The 13,683-nt window shown below is 40.9% G+C and overlaps 1 pseudogene; it reads left to right on the forward strand.

Moving 5' to 3' along the window:
- Window positions 1–12,786: 12,786 nt before the first annotated feature.
- Window positions 12,787–13,376, forward strand: LOC107827867 (protein YIP4a-like; annotated as a pseudogene).
- Window positions 13,377–13,683: the final 307 nt, after the last annotated feature.

Consider the following 13,683-nt stretch of genomic DNA (forward strand, 5'->3'; position numbering starts at 1 on the left):
GGCGACAATGGCTCTTACGCATTAGATCGGTACGACCTCTAATATAGGCTTTATTTTTCCCTCGTTAAGGACTTTGTGAAATTGTGTCTGCCTGACTCTTCAACGGTTCGATAAAAAACTCGATTTATCAGTCGTTATGTGGCAATAAACGAGTACCTCGGGAGGTTTTGCTCGGTGGCTTAGTGTTTCGAAGCCTATAGTTTGGAGCTGACATGGTCAAAGCTCTTGTGCCTATGTCGAGGGTAGCCTATTTAACCGGTTCTTTTTGAAGTATTTTCGAAGCTGTTGAAGGCCTATGATCTTCTAGCGATGGTCGGGCGTCCTCGAGTCGCGTTAATTCAGCCGGAGCATTATGACCGTGGTCATTTTTAATTCCCGAATGGAGTAGTTTTAGCGTCTATACCGAGGGTATGCCTTTTTAGGGGTTTTACAAGTTCAAGTATATAACCTTAACTTTAAGGTCGGGTTACTGCCTTTTGTAAGGTCTTACGTTTTGGTTACTTGGTACAAGTATAGCTCATGCCGTGCTTGAGGTCTTACAGATATTGTCACTTGGTACAAATATACTTCATGCCTTGCTTGAGGTCTTACAGATATTGTTACTTGGTAAAAGTATAGTTCATGCCTTGTTTGAGGTCTTACAGATATTGTTATTGCCTTTGTATGTCTTACGACACCGAGGTTGCCCACATGTCAATTTTATACCTTTTTTGTTTTCCCTTTGAACGACTTGTGGCATTTGTCTAGCAATTGATCTGAAGTTGTGGGTCTCAATTTTAGACCTTTAGGTTCCTGCTACTGTCGAGCGTTTATCAATGGTCGAGAGTTGATCTCTAGCTCTGATTCCATTTTTGTAAAGTTGATATAGCCTCATTGAGGGCTTACGAGTTCTGAGCTTCCGACCAGGAGGTCATATGGCTTTGGATTTTTAACGCTAGTCCCCAAGTGTTCGGGACATTTTTTAGCTCTGGAGCAATTTTTGTAAACTTGATATTACCTCGTTGAGGGCTTACAAGTTCTAAGCTTTCGACCCGAAGGTCATACGACTTCGAGTGTTTGACGCTAGTCCCCGAGTGTTCGGGGCGTTCTTGGCTTCTAGAGCTGTTTTTATAAAAAAATACCGAACTCCTCTCAAACGCGAAATGCTTTGATGGAGGGTAAAATATTCTTTGATTACTTGGTACAAGTATACATGTTTTTAATGTCAAGGGCTCCGTTATTCTATACAGACAGAGTTCGTTCGACTGCTTCGACCGGTACGTCGTTTTCCTATCGAGACACCATTTAGCACGTCTTGGCTTCTCTGAAAAGGTGACCTTCCAGGGGGATGCCCCCTAGTATTGGAGGTAGATTGAAGAGAAGCCTTGTATACTTGTTGAGTCTTCCGTAGGTAGCATATAGATGCTTCCTCATTAAAAAACTTGCCAGTAAAACCCTTCTTGGGATAAAAACCTTGTCGAAGGAAAAGAGTGCAGTGTATGCTTTCGAAATCTAGGGCCTTCGATCTTCTAGCAGTAATAGTGTTTGAGCATTGATACATTCTATTTTCTTGGAAGCTGTTTGCCTTCCATGGTGCCAAGTTTGTAGGACCCTTTGCCAACTACCCCGAGGATGTGGTACGGTCCTTCCAGTTCTGACCTAGCTTTCCTTCATTAGGATTTCGAGTATTCAAGTTAAATTTCCTTAGGACTAAGTCCCTGATTCCAAAATGCCAGAGATTTGTTCTCCTGTTATAGTATCTTTTGACCCGTTGTTTTTTTGTGGCTATTCAGACCAGTGAGGTTTCTTGCTTTTCATCTAATAGTTCGAGAACAATAGTCATGGCCTCATTGTTCGAGCTCTCGGTGGTGTGTCGGAATCTAGCGGTGGGTTATACGATCTCGACTGGTATCAACGCCTCGGCGCCATACACTAGGGAGAGAAGCATTTCCCCGGTACTTGATTTTGGAGTTGTTTGATATGCCCAGAGTACTTTGGGTAGTATTTCACTCCATCTTCCCTTTGTTCTTTCTAGTTTCTTCTTTATGTTTTGAATGATTGTTTTGTTTGTGGACTCGGTTTGACTGTTTGCACACAGGTGGTAGAGCGTTGACAGGATCCTTTTGATCTTGTGATCCGCGAGGAACTGAGTCACTTTGCTTCCGATGAATTGCTTCCCGTTATCACACATTATCTTAGAAGGAATTCCGAATTGGAATATGATATGGTCCCAGATGAAATTAATGACTTATTTTTCCCATATTTTTTTGAAGGTTTGTGCTTCAAACCATTTTGAGAAGTAGTTAGTCATAAATAAAATAAATCTAGCTTTACCTGGCGCCGTTGGTAGAAGTACAACGATGTCCATACCTCATTTCATGAACGACCATGGTGACAAAATTGAATGTAGTTGTTCACCAGGTTGGTGAATCACTGGGGCGAATCTTTGGCATTTGTCGCATTTGCGGACGAACTTTTTGGTTTCCTTCTCCATGTTGTCCCAATAGTAGCCTGCCCTGGTTATTTTTCGAATTAACGAATCGGCACTAAAATGATTTCCGCAGGTGCCCTCGCGAATCTGTTGAAGCACATAGTTTGTATCTCCCATCCCTAGACATACTGCTAGAGGGCCATGAAAAGTTCTTCTTTAAAAAACTCTACTTTCGTCGAGCGAGAATCGAGCTGCTTTGGTCCGCATGGCCCTCGACTCTTTTGGGTCTGCGGGTAGCTTCCCGCTCTCTAAATAATCAATATATTTATTTCTCCAATTCCATGTTAGGATAGTGGAGTTGATATCGGCGTGGTTTTCCTCGATCACTGACTAGGACAGTTGAACAACAGATCCGGGGAGTATGTCATCTTCCTCGACAGATGATCCCAGGTTTGTGAGTGCATCGGCTTCGCTATTCTCCTCTCGGGATATGTGGACCAGGGTCCATTCTTTGAAGCGGTGAAATATGATTTGAATTTGCTCCCATTTACCTTATTTACAACCACGAGGGAATCGCATTTTGCTTCAATGACCTCAGCTCATAAGCCTTTGGCCAATTCTAGACCTGCAATCATAGCCTCATACTCAGTTTCACTGTTAGTTAACCTTGTTGTTTTTATAGATTGTCTAATCACGCAGCCTGTACGTGGCATTAGGACTATGCCGAGCCCAGACCTTCTTACGTTCGAGGCGCCGTCGGTGAATAGGGTCCATATCCCAAAGGATGTGCCCGTTTTTAGCAAAAAGTTCTTTCTCGACCTCGGGTACGAGAGAAGGAGTGAAGTCGGCTACGAAGTCTGCCAAAATTTGAGACTTTATAGCCGTCCGGGGGTGATACCCGATATCATATCCCCAGAGTTTGATGGCCCATTTGGCCAGTTGGCTGGATAATTCGGGTTTATGCAATATACTTCGAAGGGGATACGTTGTTAAAATCCAAATATGATGGCATTGGAAGTAAGGTTTCAATTTTCAAGATGCACTTATTAATGCAAGATCTAGTTTTTCCAGGTGCGGATACTTGGTTTCGGCATCACCCAGTGTTCAACTTACATAATAAACAGGGAATTGCGTGCCTTGTTCTTCTCAAACCAGCACACCACTTACCGTTATCTCTGATACGGCCAAGTATAAATATAATTTCTCATCCTCTTTTAGGGCGTGGAGCAAAGGAGGGCTCTGGAGTCCACTCGATTTTTTTTTCTTATTGAGCAAGGAGAAGAAATGGTGACTACTGTTCGATGGCCTTGATATAAACCCGCCCAAGGCTGCTATCTGCCCGGTAAGCTGTTGTACGACCTTTACGTTATTTACCGCCGTAATTTCTTCGACTACAACACACTAATCTAACCCGAAGGATCATATCGTAACATAACTTCGCTGCAATGCACGACCCTATCCAAACACTGGTCCACATGAGACACCCCAAGTCACCATGCTCAAAATCATCAACTGCGCGCAATTTGACTCCTAATACCAAAAGTGAATCACCATAAACACGTAGAAACAAATGACACAATTCCATACCAACCCAAAAGAACATATCCAATGCGCAATCAATCATGCAACACCCAAATACCCGTCTCATTCAAATTCCTCTGTAAAGCCCCAAATTGAACCCTATCACTTGTGCATAAAATCAACGAATTACAACTCCTCGCAAAGCGGAAAGGTAACTCAAATATCACTCCCAAACGTGAATAAGCTCAATGACAATCAAACGACATATCCCTCAACAATAGCAATTTGGAATCAGCAAAGCCAACTCGATGTAGAACACACATCCATATTGGCCTATCAATGAACCCCTTATCAAGGAGTTCCTGATGCTGCTCCTTCAATAATTTTAACTCCTCCGGTGCCATACAATATGATGAAATAGAAATGGGCTGAGTGCCCGGTATCAAATCAATACCAAAATCAATAACCTTGTCTGGCGGCATGCCCCACAGGTCTGCAGAAAACACATCCAGAAAATCCCTTACCACCGGAACTGAGTTGATGGTAGGAGTCTCTGCACTGACATCCCTCACGAAGGCCAAATAAGAAAGACAACCCTTCCCAACCATCCTTTGGGTCTTCAAAAAAATCACTCTATTGGGAATATAATCCATCGAACCTCGCCACTCAATTCGTGGCATCCCCGACATAGCCAATGTCACCGTCATAGTGTAAGATTGCAGAATGGCATGACACAAAGACGACCAATCCATACCTAATATCACATCAAAATCCAACATACTAAACAACAAAGGATCCACTTGGGTATCCAACACCCGATAGTCACCACACAAGGTCGATATACGCGGTGCACAACTATGACATAACCTATTTATTAGAACTCCTGGTCTTCAAATCCGTATAGCACACGAATCTCCATATCTGATCCCAACTCCACCGCCTGTACATCAAACACACCTCTAATACTCGATCATTCCACGAGGGATACTCTTATAATCTTTCTGTGCCACCAAGCAAACTCGAATATCAGCAATCGATCAATAAGATAGTGCCGCAATACAAATGAAGTATCCTTAACTCAAACATATTGCCCTTTCTGAAAATGTATATCCTCTTCAAGCCACACCAATTAGTAATATAATTTACCTAGTCATCTGAAACTGTCCTTGCTGCCTAAGAATTCATGACCTTCTTTTCGGAACTGAACCGTGACCTTACACATTCAATCCTCACTCCTACACAACATACCGCATATACCATGCCATCGCATAATAAATATGAGAACTTCATAGTCCATTCCGAGCCACAAGCAACTATGTACTCAACTAGCCAAGAGCTTTCCATTTGATCCCATCTAGAAGAAAATCACTATATATCACATGCTCCTCACTCCAGTAGAAAATATACATCCCTAACCGCGGTAGAAACCATCAAGAAATCTCCGAATCCCATCTACACAAAACCAAACCATCAGAACTGAATACTTTTAACTCAACCAAGTTACGCAGATCAACAAAAACCCATAAGCATTGCCGTGAAAACACCTGTAGAAACTCATTACCTCACAAGCACCCAAAGAACCAATCATATCCCTCACCATACCGATCCGACCTACTACCAAACTATCCTATTTATCCAAGTTCCTTCTAAATTACCTTCAAATATATACTTCTCCTTACCATAATACCGCAATCCTCAACTCAAACTCACCACACGGGACCCAAGCATAAAACTACACCGTTTAAAGGCTCATAAATCGCTGATACTTTGTTAAATATCCCCAAAAGCACCACATTCAAAACACTTACCTTGAAGAGACTTCCTGCTAATCCAAAACAATTACCTTCACCTTCCTGATACTGATATGCAGAATCCTTAATTGATATAGAAATGCCACAAGTCTTGACACCCTCCAATGTAAACCTCAGTTTCTAGCCAAATACATATTCTAAAGAATTCCAAATTGATACATGTAAATCATGAACCCGTCAAAACATCCTCGAGAGTTGTCCACTCTACTTAGGTCTCATTTAGGCTGATCAAAAGGTCCGAACGACATGTGCCCCATTAGCACAACAACACCTAAGGAAGTAACCCATCCTTCTAAGAAGCCGAGTGATATCCTGATCCATACCGTTTACATCCCTTATGACAACAACTAATTCATCCAACGATTTCTCATATACTCACAAAGCATAACACACCACTATCCAAAATTTCCTTTACTCGGGTCATCCTTGATCTCGACCTCTGTAAGCCACGACTGATTCACCGGTATACCATGAACTGAAACTAATACAAAACCTAGCCATTCAATTAACTATCAATAGCAGACTCCCCCACTTGGCTCAAAGCCATAGGCCAAAACACACAAAAACTCGCAATGCCCATACTGTATTACTGCCATAATACTATAGGGAAATTAAACTAAATCCTTTATAAGCTCATGCAACACAATCATCAAGTACTTCAAATCATCCGCAAATCTTGCATTCACCCTTGTAATAGTTAAGACAACTCGCATACGCAATCTAAACTCAAACTGCAGCACATATAATTCACTAGAAAAAGAGGACCTCTAACAAACAATATAGGGGTCACACAAACTTCCGAACACTCCGTAGGAGATAACCCACCTGCTTTTCCTAAAACTAACTCCTCTTCCTACCCTTCCACCGTCATAAACATCATGAAATCACTTAATCTTCATGAGTCTGAACTCATATCCATAAAATCTACTTCACTCCCCGCCTAAATAACATGAAAAGATCCTTCAGCACACCCACAACTCGGGGCTATGCATCAAATTACGATGGAAATCAAGCACCAGATAGTTCTTTCTACCCTCAAGCAGATCCTTCTCGTCATATACAAATCATGTGAGCACACCTCGCAGTCACATCATACTTATCACGTAGCCATCCAATCATCACTTCCTTTAATAGGGACACTATCGAACATATAAATCCAAAAGCAGGTGCTCACACAATCAACACCTCAGTGCTCAAGTTGTAGCAAAGCCTGACCTTAAGTCCTCCAGACTGGCCCAACATCAACACATAGAAATCACATCTCTCCCCTAGATCAGGGAATCACAAACCGTCGATGCACAACTAATACCGAGCATTCATGTGCTCAAACGAACGCGTGGAAGGAATTTCAAGAGTTACATTTAAGGCTGACTCAATGACGCATGATAAGAATTCAAGAATTTGGGATTTCTTAAAGGTTCTACAGCCTCTCAGAGATAAGAAAAGACATCTCCGTACCAATCCACGAGACTCTACTAAACCTGCTCATGACTCGTGAGACCTATGTAACCTAGGATCTGACACCAACTTGTCACAACCCCAAAATCGGCCCAATAGTGATGGTGCCTATCGTGAAACTAGGCCAACCAACACAATCCCCTAAGGGTCTAAACAGCTTGGCACGAGGCCCAAATATGGCGTTCAGCCCAAAACATAGTAATATTTCCCAAAGCATAATAGTATCAAATAATTTCCAGTCAAATATGTGACTTAATGATCGTACGGGATGGACCAAGTTACAATTCCCAACAGTGCACGCCCCCACGCTAGTCATCTAGCATGTGCGTCACCACAAAGTAGTGAAACAATGTAAAATTAGAGATTTCATACCCTCAGGACAAGATTTACAGTCATTACTTACCTCAAACAGGACAAAACTCTAACCCGCGATGCCCTTGCCTCTCTACTCGGCCTCAAATCACCCCAAATCTATCAAAAATCAGAATCATATCATCAATACATGATAAAGGAACAAACCCCACACGAAAATTATTAAATTAAATCATAATTATTGAAATTGGCCAAACTCGACCCCCTGGCCCACGTGATCCGATAAAAATCACAAAACTAGAATCTTTATCCTCTTACGAGTCCATATAAACCAAATTTACCAAAATCCGACTCTATATGACCCTCAAACCCTAAATCAAAACTCTCCAAAATCGCAAGCACTAACCCCTCATTTTACCCTTAATAACCACTAATTACATGATTAAACCACAGACAACTACCAAAATCACGAGTATTAAGGCTCAAATTACTCACCTCAGTGAAAACCCCCTTGAATCCCTATTCAATTTGTTCCCAAAAGCTCCAAATCCGGATGAAAAATTTTGAAGAATGACCAAATTTCACGAACGGGCCTTTTTAGACATTCTTCCCAGCACTTCCGCATCTGCGGCCCAGTTCACGCACCTAAGGGATCGCACTCCCGATATAAACGCCTCATCTACGCATTTCACTTAAATCTCCAGCTTTAGCACCTACGCCCTAGGCCTCGCACATGCGTGCTCGCAGGTGCGGTGAAATCCTCCGCTCCTTCGACAAATTCCGCATCTGCGGTTGCTTCCCGCGTCTGTGATCATCGCGCTTGTGGTCCCCACTCCGCAGGTGCGGAAACATTAGAAGAAGCAGCTTCAGCTGCAAAATCCCACTTCCAAACTTCTCCATTAACCATCTGAAATCATCCCGAGCCCCTCAGGGTCTCAACCAAATATACCAATATGTCACATATCAACATACGAACTTAGTTGAACCTTTGGAACACACAAAACAACATCAAAACACCAAATTACCCTCGGATTCAAACCTAAGAACTTCTAAACTTTCAAATTCTGCAAACGATGCCGAAACATACCAAACCTCGTCCAAATGACCTGAATGTTTGCACACACATCAAAAATGATACTATAAACCTACTCCAACTTCTGGAATTCTATTCTTATCCCAATATCAAAATTTTCACTGCCGACCGAAAATCGCCAAATTTTCAATTTTGCCAATTCAAGCCTAATTCCACTACAGACCTCCAAATCACATTCCGGCCACACTCTTAAGTCCAAAATCTCCTAATGGAGATAACTGAACCATAAAAATTCACATCCGATATTGTTTACTAAAAAGTTAAAATTTGGTTAAACCTTTCAAATTTAAAGCTTCAAGCTGAAGATCTTTCTTCTATATCTGTTTCGATTAACCTGAAACCCAAAACAGACGATTATATAAGTCATAAATATGATTGGAGTTTACAAACACCCAACCCCATACGACACTGCCCGGCATGCTGCTTACCATACTAATCACATCGTGACAAGGGCGGCCTCACCTGACTTAACTCACCCTTATATTGAGAACTTGAGGCCCTGAAATTCTGGCCAGGCCCTGAATATGTGGAACGATCAAATCTCTTACTGCTAAACTGAGAGGGCGCACTAGCCAATGGCTGGGCTGGATACCTGGGGTATTGTGGTCTCTGACCACTTGAAACTCACCAGAAGGACTCGAAGACCTCGCTCTTTCATTTTAGGCCCTATTATGCTCACGATCGACCCTCTACTTCTGCTTACGCTCCTCTACACCCTGAGTGTATGCCTAAATACAAGTAATATCCATGTCTGCCTTAAGTGAGACCAACATACAATCGTTAAGCAATTGCGGCTCTAACCCCATTACAAACCGATGAACCTGATCCTCTATCTTAGATACAATAGTGGGAGTATACCTAGCCAAAGAATCAAACTGAAGACTGTATTCCCGAACACTCATGTTACCCTGTCGAATGGTCAAGAACCTATCAACTCTGGCCCGTCTAAGCTCTGGTGGCAGATAATGACGAAGAAAAGCCTCTGTAAACTCTTGCCATAGTTTTTCAATTGTAATTCCGACCTAGCTTGTTTAGAAGCATTCCATAGGAAACCCTTTGTAAACCTTAAACCTGTGTGTTTGTGTTTTGGATAAAGTTAGTCATGTTGGAAAGTTTTTGTAATTGAATTATTGCAAAGTGGCTTGTAATAGAGTATTACAGGTTAGTGAAGGATTAAGAGGTTAATTCCTAGGTTGCATAGGTTGTATAAAAGTTGCTCAGTAGTGAAGTTGAAATCCTACAAGGGTAGGTCGTGGTTTTTAATCCCATTGAGCTAGGAATTTTCCACGTAAAATTCCTTTGTCATTATATTTACTGCAGTGTGCGTGTGTACTGTTGAATCTGGTAGAGAACTTGGTTCTCTATAGAGTTTAGTGGATCCTTATATTCTATTAATTGGTATCATAGCGGGTTCTTTCTATAAGGTTAAAACCTAGAAATGATCCTCATGATTGTTCCTTCAAACTTCGAAGAAGGCTAGTCTACTTATATACTTCCAAGGTTCAAGGCAATACTATGGATGGTGGAAAACGAGGATGCACGACTTTATCATGGCTAAAGATTCTGAGCTATGGGATGTTATATGTGACGGACCCTTTCTCCCTACAAAGAACCTTGGCGAATCAGGTATAGTCATCCCCAAGACTAGGAAGAAATTCAATGACGCTGATAGAAAGGCCATAGAAAAGAACTTTCGTGCCAAGAAAATTCTTGTTTGTAGCATTGGTCCTGATGAATATAACAGGATATCATCATGTTAATCAGCAAAAGAGATGTGGGAGGCTCTTCAGACAGCTCACGAGGGAACAATACATGTGAAACAATCCAAGATTGATATGCTCACAACTGAATATGAGTTCATCAAAATGAAAGATGATGAATCCATCCAAGATATGCATACTCGATTCACCTCCATCATCAATGAGCTTCACTCTATTGGTGAAAGTATTCTAAGAAACAAGCTTGTCAGAAAAATCTTTAGTGTACTACCCAATTCTTAGGAAAGCAAAGTTAACTCCATTATGGAGGCTAAGGACTTGCAGACACTGACCATGAATGAACTTGTTGGAAACTTGAAAACCTATGAAATGAAGAAGAAGAAGAAGAAGAAGAAGAAGAAGAAAAAGAAGAAGAAGAAGAAGAAGAAGATGAAAAAGGACAATGAAAGAAGAGAGCCCAAGAGGGAGAAGAACCTGGTCCTTAACACGAACAACAATGACTCAAGTGGTGAAGATGGGGACATGGCCTACTTGACAAGAACATTCTAGAAGATGGTTCACAGGAATAGAGGCATTCCAAAAAGGGGAAGTTCCAGCAACCCATGAAATTATGATCTCTATCATAAATATGGCAAGCCTGGACAGTTGATCAAGGATTGCCCCCTTCTAAAGCAAGATCAGTACAATAACAACTTTGACAAAGCAGCCAAGAGGGACAAGGTTCCTGACAAACACTTCAAGAGGAAGAATGATGCTGACAATGTTGCAAAGCAAGATCTTGCTGCATGGGGAGACTCCTCCAGCGAATCTGAAGAACAAAATGACTATGATGGTAGTTCAATGATGGTAGTGGAAAATGAAACAACTGAGTATGATTCAATATTTGCTTTAATGGCTCAATCTAATGACGATGAAGATGACAACGGCGATAAGGTAAATTTTCTAGATGTCCGGAGAAATCTGAAATCTTACTCTCCTAAAAAGCTCATGTCATTAGAAAATGTGCTAATTAATGCATACCATAGTCTTATCACTGATAAAGATACATTAATTATGGAACAAGGAAAACCTGAACAAACTAGAGATGACTTAGTAGTCATTGTAGTCGATATGAAAGAAACGATAAAGAACCAGAAAAAAGAAAAGAATTCCTTAGAAGAGAAAATTGCCAGTATAGAACATGAAAGAGATGATCTAATGGTTGTTGTGGTGGACTTAAAAGAAACCTTTGAGAGTGCAAGTAGAGAAAAAAACCCTCGTTGAGAGAGTTGATGTCGTTGAGCGAGAAAGAGATGACCTAGTAGTGGTGGTAGTAGACTTGAAAGAAACAATTGAGGAATTTAAAATGGTAAGGAAGTTGTAAGTGAGTCACATATTAAGCTTGAAAACGAGTTGAATTTGGTGAAGACCAGTCTGTGTGCTAAGCTTGAGAAAAATAAAAAGCTTCAGGAAGAACTAGGGAAGGTAAAGAGTGACCTTGAAAAATTGCTTAAGTGGACCTAGTTCTCTAATGCCATCACTGCCATGTAAACCAACAGCGGGGGAAATAGCCAGGGGACTGGTTTTCAAAGGGAAAAGATTCCCTACAAAGTGGAATAGTATTGTGAGAATTGTAATAACAACTTTAATTTCCTTCATAAAGATTCCTAAAATCTCTTGTCAAAGTATGTTGCGATGTGATGGTCCAAGCCAACTCATTTTGAGGGCTCTAATATTTTAAGAGGTCGTTTGGTAGGAGGTATTAGAAAAAATAATGCAAGCATTAGCTCTATGCATTACTAATACCTTGTTTGGTACCTTTTTTTCAACTTGTGTATAACTAATACTTGTATTAGTTATACATCATACTTGGCATTATCTTATGCATAAGTAATGCATAGAAAACCATGGCATTAGTAATACCAAGGCTTTAATGCATGCATTAGCATGGTTAAAGACAAAATTGTCCTTAAAGTCCCTTAAATCTAGAGAATATGAAGGGCATTTTTGTAAGCAACTATTTTTTTTAAAATTACGAAATGCTTTATAATTTTAATACACCACACCAAACAATAGATAAGAATTAATATTTGCATAACTAATGCTTGCATTACTAATACACATTATTCCACACTATTCTTATACACCCTACCAAACGACCCCTAAGTGTCCAGAGAAGCTAAAAAAAGAAAAGGAACTTATATGCATAAGAAATTCGTACCTTTCTCAATACCAAAGCCATTTCTTCCCAAATGAAACTACTCACAAACCACATTGTACAATACATGCAATGCACATATTTTTCTGCAATAACTGAAAATTCCTCCTACGGTACAACTACCCATTTCCTACAGTTAGACAATCAGAACTTCTCCCCATATCCGATCACCCAACCCCGCCTTCCCCCTATCCGATCACACTTTTGCCCCATTCCCCACTCGACTGGCTGAATCTGTTGCATTTCTCCTCTAAGAATCTGCAAATCTGACAAAAAAATGTCACAAGGAGACACAATACCTCTTAACTCGACATCCCAATCGAACATTGATGAAATCAAAAACCTCCTCTATTCCCATCCTTCTATTGTCCTTCTAGCTCGCCATCCTTATCCTCCTCATGCTTCCATCCCTATTTCTTCTTCTCCTTTCATGCCTTCCAATCTCCGCCCTCTACCTCCCCCTACCGCCAATCAGAAGACGACACACGTCCCTTCCATTCCCGCTCCTCCTCCGCTGCCTTCATCAACTGGATAGTCCAGTATAGCTGCTATGTTATTCAGATCTCCGCCCAATATGCTTACGGAGCCTGTTTGGGACACTGTCAAAAGAGATCTCTCCAGAATTGTTAGCAATTTGAAGTTGGTAGTTTTCCCTAATCCGTATATAGAAGATCCGGAGAAAGCGCTTCTGGATTGGAATCTCTAGGGTCCTTTCTTCTTCATTGTCTTCCTTGGTCTCACCTTGTCCTGGTCTGCTTCTGTTAAAAAGGTAACACATCTACATTGCCATTGTTATGAACAATCACAGTTAATCCATTTGGTAATTTTCCCTTACTATATGAAGGCTCCGATTTAAATCCCTAGTTATGCCCAATTTTACATGTGTTTTGTCTGAGAAGGTACTGATATGTGTAAGCTTTCTAATATACTCCCTATATTTTGATAAAGAAAATAACAATAGGTTCATTTTAATTCGTACTACTTCAGTCCTAGTAGTTGTGATTAGATAATAGGCATGTTTTAGATCAAGGGAGTCCTGCATGCTCAAATTAGATCAATAGACTCCTGTACGGGAGAATTAAAAATTAAAGCTTTAAAGATTGCGCGTGCCAGGGGAATAAAATACAAAGTGATCTATCCGCAAACGGCTCGATCAACACTTA

The sequence above is a fragment of the Nicotiana tabacum genome, chromosome 18, assembly GCF_000715075.1.
Source record: "Nicotiana tabacum cultivar K326 chromosome 18, ASM71507v2, whole genome shotgun sequence".
Lineage (NCBI taxonomy): Eukaryota > Viridiplantae > Streptophyta > Magnoliopsida > Solanales > Solanaceae > Nicotiana > Nicotiana tabacum.